Here is a 6,987-nt window from a genome sequence, read left to right as displayed (position 1 = left end):
GCTTGCAGCAACGTGCTATATGTTCTGAATGCCCGAATTGGGAATCTGTGTCAAAACTTTGTTAGGAATTATGTGATCCTTACTAGCTGGAAGTAAGGGAGATGGGGCATGAAGTTATTTCTAGGAGTTGGACACATACCAAGTTTAGCTCAGTTCTGGGCATCTTTGAAATAAGTATACAAACTTGTTCCTACATAGTAACTTGCATCTTTGAATGAGAATCTGCTTGCTTACAGCAACGTGCTATATGTTCTGAATGCCCGAATTGGCAATCTGTGTCAAAACTTTGTTAGGAATTATGTGATCCTTACTAGCTGGAAGTAAGGGAGATGGGGCATGAAGTTATTTCTAGGAGTTGGACACATACCAAGTTTAGCTCAGTTCTGGGCATCTTTGAAATACCTATACAAACTTGTTCCTACATAGTAACTTGCAACTTTGAATGAAAATGTGCTTGCTTACAGCAACGTGCTATATGTTCTGAATGCCCGAATTGGGAATCTGTGTCAAAACTTTGTTAGGAATTATGTGATCCTTACTAGCTGGAAGTAAGGGAGATGGGGCATGAAGTTATTTCTAGGAGTTGGACACATACCAAGTTTAGCTCAGTTCTGGGCATCTTTGAAATACCTATACAAACTTGTTCCTACATAGTAAATTGCAACTTTGAATGAAAATGTGCTTGCTTACAGCAACGTGCTATATGTTCTGAATGCCCGAATTGGGAATCTGTGTCAAAACTTTGTTAGGAATTATGTGATCCTTACTAGCTGGAAGTAAGGGAGATGGGGCATGAAGTTATTTCTAGGAGTTGGACACATACCAAGTTTAGCTCAGTTCTGGGCATCTTTGAAATATCTATACAAACTTGTTCCTACATAGTAACTTGCAACTTTGAATGAGAATGTGCTTGCTTACAGCAACGTGCTATGTGTTCTGAATGCCCGAATTGGGAATCTGTGTCCAAACTTTGTTAGGAAATATGTGATCCTTACTAGCTGGAAGTAAGGGAGATGGGGCATGAAGTTATTTCTAGGAGTTGGACACATACCAAGTTTAGCTCAGTTCTGGGCATCTTTGAAATACCTATACAAACTTGTTTCTACATAGTAACTTGCATCTTTGAATGAGAATCTGCTTGCTTACAGCAACGTGCTATATGTTCTGAATGCCCGAATTGGGAATCTGTGTCCAAACTTTGTTAGGAATTACGTGATCATTACTAGCTGGAAGTAAGGGAGATGGGGCATGAAGTGATTTCTAGGAGTTGGACACATACCAAGTTTAGCTCAGTTCTGGGCATCTTTGAAATAACTATACAAACTTGTTCCTACATAGTAACTTGCAACTTTGAATGAAAATGTGCTTGCTTACAGCAACGTGCTATATGTTCTGAATGCCCGAATTGGGAATCTGTGTCCAAACTTTGTTAGGAATTATGTGATCCTTACTAGCTGGAAGTAAGGGAGATGGGGCATGAAGTTATTTCTAGGAGTTGGACACATACCAAGTTTAGCTCAGTTCTGGGCATCTTTGAAATACCTATACAAACTTGTTCCTACATAGTAACTTGCAACTTTGAATTAGAATGTGCTTGCTTACAGCAACGTGCTATATGTTCTGAATGCCCGAATTGGGAATCTGTGTCAAAACTTTGTTAGGAATTATGTGATCCTTACTAGCTGGAAGCAAGGGAGATGGGGCATGAAGTTATTTCTAGGAGTTGGACACATACCAAGTTTAGCTCAGTTCTGGGCATCTTTGAAATACCTATACAAACTTGTTTCTACATAGTAACTTGCATCTTTGAATGAGAATCTGCTTGCTTACAGCAACGTGCTATATGTTCTGAATGCCCGAATTGGGAATCTGTGTCAAAACTTTGTTAGGAATTATGTGATCCTTACTAGCTGGAAGTAAGGGAGATGGGGCATGAAGTTATTTCTAGGAGTTGGACACATACCAAGTTTAGCTCAGTTCTGGGCATCTTTGAAATACCTATACAAACTTGTTCCTACATAGTAACTTGCATCTTTGAATGAGAATGTGCTTGCTTATAGCAACGTGCTATATGTTCTGAATGCCCGAATTGGGAATCTGTGTCAAAACTTTGTTAGGAATTGTGTGATCCTTACTAGCTGGAAGTAAGGGAGATGGGGCATGAAGTTATTTCTAGGAGTTGGACACATACCAAGTTTAGCTCAGTTCCGGGCATCTTTGAAATACCTATACAAACTTGTTCCTACATAGTAACTTGCATCTTTGAATGAGAATCTGCTTGCTTACAGCAACGTGCTATATGTTCTGAATGCCCGAATTGGGAATCTGTGTCAAAACTTTGTTTGGAATTGTGTGATCCTTACTAGCTGGAAGTAAGGGAGATGGGGCATGAAGTTATTTCTAGGAGTTTGACACATACCAAGTTTAGCTCAGTTCCGGGCATCTTTGAAATACCTATACAAACTTGTTCCTACATAGTAACTTGCAACTTTGAATGAGAATCTGCTTGCTTACAGCAACGTGCTATATGTTCTGAATGCCCGAATTGGGAATCTGTGTCAAAACTTTGTTAGGAATTGTGTGATCCTTACTAGCTGGAAGTAAGGTAGATGGGGCATGAAGTTATTTCTAGGAGTTGGACACATACCAAGTTTAGCTCAGTTCTGGGCATCTTTGAAATACCTATACAAACTTGTTCTTACATAGTAACTTGCAACTTTGAATGAGAATGTGCTTGCTTACAGCAACGTGCTATATGTTCTGAATGCCCGAATTGGGAATCTGTGTCCAAACTTTGTTAGGAATTGTGTGATCCTTACTAGCTGGAAGTAAGGGAGATGGGGCATGAAGTTATTTCTAGGAGTTGGACACATACCAAGTTTAGCTCAGTTCTGGGCATCTTTGAAATACCTATACAAACTTGTTCCTACATAGTAACTTGCAACTTTGAATGAAAATGTGCTTGCTTACAGCAACGTGCTATATGTTCTGAATGCCCGAATTGGGAATCTGTGTCAAACCTTTGTTAGGAATTATGTGATCCTTACTAGCTGGAAGTAAGGGAGATGGGGCATGAAGTTATTTCTAGGAGTTGGACACATACCAAGTTTAGCTCAGTCCTGGGCATCTTTGAAACACCTATACAAACTTGTTCCTACATAGTAACTTGCATCTTTGAATGAGAATGTGCTTGCTTACAGCAACGTGCTATATGTTCTGAATGCCGGAATTGGGAATCTGTGTCAAACCTTTGTTAGGAATTATGTGATCCTTAATAGCTGGATGTAAGGGAGATGGGGCATGAAGTTATTTCTAGGAGTTGGACACATAGCAAGTTTAGCTCAGTCCTGTGCATCTTTGAAATACCTATACAAACTTGTTCCTACATAGTAACTTGCATCTTTGAATGAGAATGTGCTTGCTTACAGCAACGTGCTATATGTTCTGAATGCCCGAATTGGGAATCTGTGTCAAAACTTTGTTAGGAATTGTGTGATCCTTACTAGCTGGAAGTAAGGTAGATGGGGCATGAAGTTATTTCTAGGAGTTGGACACATACCAAGTTTAGCTCAGTTCTGGGCATCTTTGAAATACGTATACAAACTTGTTCTTACATAGTAACTTGCAACTTTGAATGAGAATGTGCTTGCTTACAGCAACGTGCTATATGTTCTGAATGCCCGAATTGGGAATCTGTGTCCAAACTTTGTTAGGAATTGTGTGATCCTTACTAGCTGGAAGTAAGGGAGATGGGGCATGAAGTTATTTCTAGGAGTTGGACACATACCAAGTTTAGCTCAGTTCTGGGCATCTTTGAAATACCTATACAAACTTGTTCCTACATAGTAACTTGCAACTTTGAATGAAAATGTGCTTGCTTACAGCAACGTGCTATATGTTCTGAATGCCCGAATTGGGAATCTGTGTCAAACCTTTGTTAGGAATTATGTGATCCTTACTAGCTGGAAGTAAGGGAGATGGGGCATGAAGTTATTTCTAGGAGTTGGACACATACCAAGTTTAGCTCAGTCCTGGGCATCTTTGAAACACCTATACAAACTTGTTCCTACATAGTAACTTGCATCTTTGAATGAGAATGTGCTTGCTTACAGCAACGTGCTATATGTTCTGAATGCCGGAATTGGGAATCTGTGTCAAACCTTTGTTAGGAATTATGTGATCCTTAATAGCTGGATGTAAGGGAGATGGGGCATGAAGTTATTTCTAGGAGTTGGACACATAGCAAGTTTAGCTCAGTCCTGTGCATCTTTGAAATACCTATACAAACTTGTTCCTACATAGTAACTTGCATCTTTGAATGAGAATGTGCTTGCTTACAGCAACGTGCTATATGTTCTGAATGCCCGAATTGGAAATCTGTGTCAAAACTTTGTTAGGAATTATGTGATCCTTTCTAGCTGGAAGTAAGGGAGATGGGGCATGAAGTTATTTCTAGGAGTTGGACACATACCAAGTTTAGCTCAGTTCTGGGCATCTTTGAAATACCTATACAAACTTGTTCCTACATAGTAACTTGCATCTTTGAATGAGAATGTGCTTGCTTACAGCAACGTGCTATATGTTCTGAATGCCCGAATTGGGAATCTGTGTCCAAACTTTGTTACGAATTATGTGATCCTTACTAGCTGGAAGTAAGGGAGATGGGGCATGAAGTGATTTCTAGGAGTTGGACACATACAAAGTTTAGCTCAGTTCTGGGCATCTTTGAAATACCTATACAAACTTGTTCCTACATAGTAACTTGCAACTTTGAATCAAAATGTGCTTGCTTACAGCAACGTGCTATATGTTCTGAATGCCCGAATTGGGAATCTGTGTCCAAACTTTGTTAGGAATTACGTGCTCCTTACTAGCTGGAAGTAAGGGAGATGGGGCATGAAGTTATTTCTAGGAGTTGGACACATACCAAGTTTAGCTCAGTTCTGTGCATCTTTGAAATACCTATACAAACTTGTTCCTACATAGTAACTTGCAACTTTGAATTAGAATGTGCTTGCATACAGCAACGTGCTATATGTTCTGAATGCCCGAATTGGGAATCTGTGTCAAAACTTTGTTAGGAATTACGTGAACCTTACTAGCTGAAAGTAAGGGAGATGGGGCATGAAGTTATTTCTTGGAGTTGGAGACATACCAAGTTTAGCTCAGTTCTGGGCATCTTTGCAATAACTATACAAACTTGTTCCTACATAGTAACTTGCATCTTTGAATGAGAATGTGCTTGCTTACAGCAACGTGCTATATGTTCTGAATGCCCGAATTGGCAATCTGTGTCAAAACTTTGTTAGGAATTACGTGATCCTTACTAGCTGGAAGTAAGGGAGATGGGGCATGAAGTTATTTCTAGGAGTTGGACACATACCAAGTTTAGCTCAGTTCTGGGCATCTTTGAAATACCTATACAAACTTGTTCCTACATAGTAACTTGCATCTTTGAATGAGAATCTGCTTGCTTACAGCAACGTGCTATATGTTCTGAATGCCCGAATTGGGAATCTGTGTCAAAACTTTGTTAGGAATTATGTGATCCTTACTAGCTGGAAGTAAGGGAGATGGGGCATGAAGTTATTTCTAGGAGTTGGACACATACCAAGTTTAGCTCAGTTCTGGGCATCTTTGAAATACCTATACAAACTTTTTTCTACATAGTAACTTGCATCTTTGAATGAGAATCTGCTTGCTTACAGCAACGTGCTATATGTTCTGAATGCCCGAATTGGGAATCTGTGTCAAAACTTTGTTAGGAATTATGTGATCCTTACTAGCTGGAAGTAAGGGAGATGGGGCATGAAGTTATTTCTAGGAGTTGGACACATACCAAGTTTAGCTCAGTTCTGGGCATCTTTGAAATACCTATACAAACTTGTTCCTACATAGTAACTTGCATCTTTGAATGAGAATGTGCTTGCTTACAGCAACGTGCTATATGTTCTGAATGCCCGAATTGGGAATCTGTGTCAAAACTTTGTTAGGAATTATGTGATCCTTACTAGCTGGAAGTAAGGGAGATGGGGCATGAAGTTATTTCTAGGAGTTGGACACATACCAAGTTTAGCTCAGTTCTGGGCATCTTTGAAATACCTATACAAACTTGTTCCTACATAGTAACTTGCATCTTTGAATGAGAATCTGCTTGCTTACAGCAACGTGCTATATGTTCTGAATGTCCGAATTGGGAATCTGTGTCAAAACTTTGTTAGGAATTGTGTGATCATTACTAGATGGAAGTAAGGGAGATGGGGCATGAAGTTATTTCTAGGAGTTGGACACATACCAAGTTTAGCTCAGTTCTGGGCATCTTTGAAATACCTATACAAACTTGTTCCTACATAGTAACTTGCAACTTTGAATGAGAATCTGCTTGCTTACAGCAACGTGCTATATGTTCTGAATGCCCGAATTGGGAATCTGTGTCAAATCTTTGTTAGGAATTATGTGATCCTTACTAGCTGGAAGTAAGGGAGATGGGGCACGAAGTTATTTCTAGGAGTTGGACACATACCAAGTTTAGCTCAGTTCTGGGCATCTTTGAAATACCTATACAAACTTCTTCCTACATAGTAACTTGCAACTTTGAATGAAAATGTGCTTGCTTACTGCAACCTGCTATATGTTCTGAATGCCCGAATTGGGAATATGTGTCAAACCTTTGTTAGGAATTATGTGATCCTTACTAGCTGGAAGTAAGGGAGATGGGGCACGAAGTTATTTCTAGGAGTTGGACACATACCAAGTTTAGCTCAGTTCTGGGCATCTTTGAAATACCTATACAAACTTGTTCCTACATAGTAACTTGCATCTTTGAATGAGAATCTGCTTGCTTACAGCAACGTGCTATATGTTCTGAATGCCCGAATTGGGAATCTGTGTCAAAACTTTGTTAGGAATTATGTGATCCTTACTAGCTGGAAGTAAGGGAGATGGGGCATGAAGTTATTTCTAGGAGTTGGACACATACCAAGTTTA

The sequence above is a fragment of the Diceros bicornis genome, chromosome 3 (assembly GCF_020826845.1).
Source record: "Diceros bicornis minor isolate mBicDic1 chromosome 3, mDicBic1.mat.cur, whole genome shotgun sequence".
Taxonomy (NCBI): Eukaryota; Metazoa; Chordata; class Mammalia; order Perissodactyla; family Rhinocerotidae; genus Diceros; species Diceros bicornis.
This window is presented reverse-complemented; position numbering follows the sequence as displayed.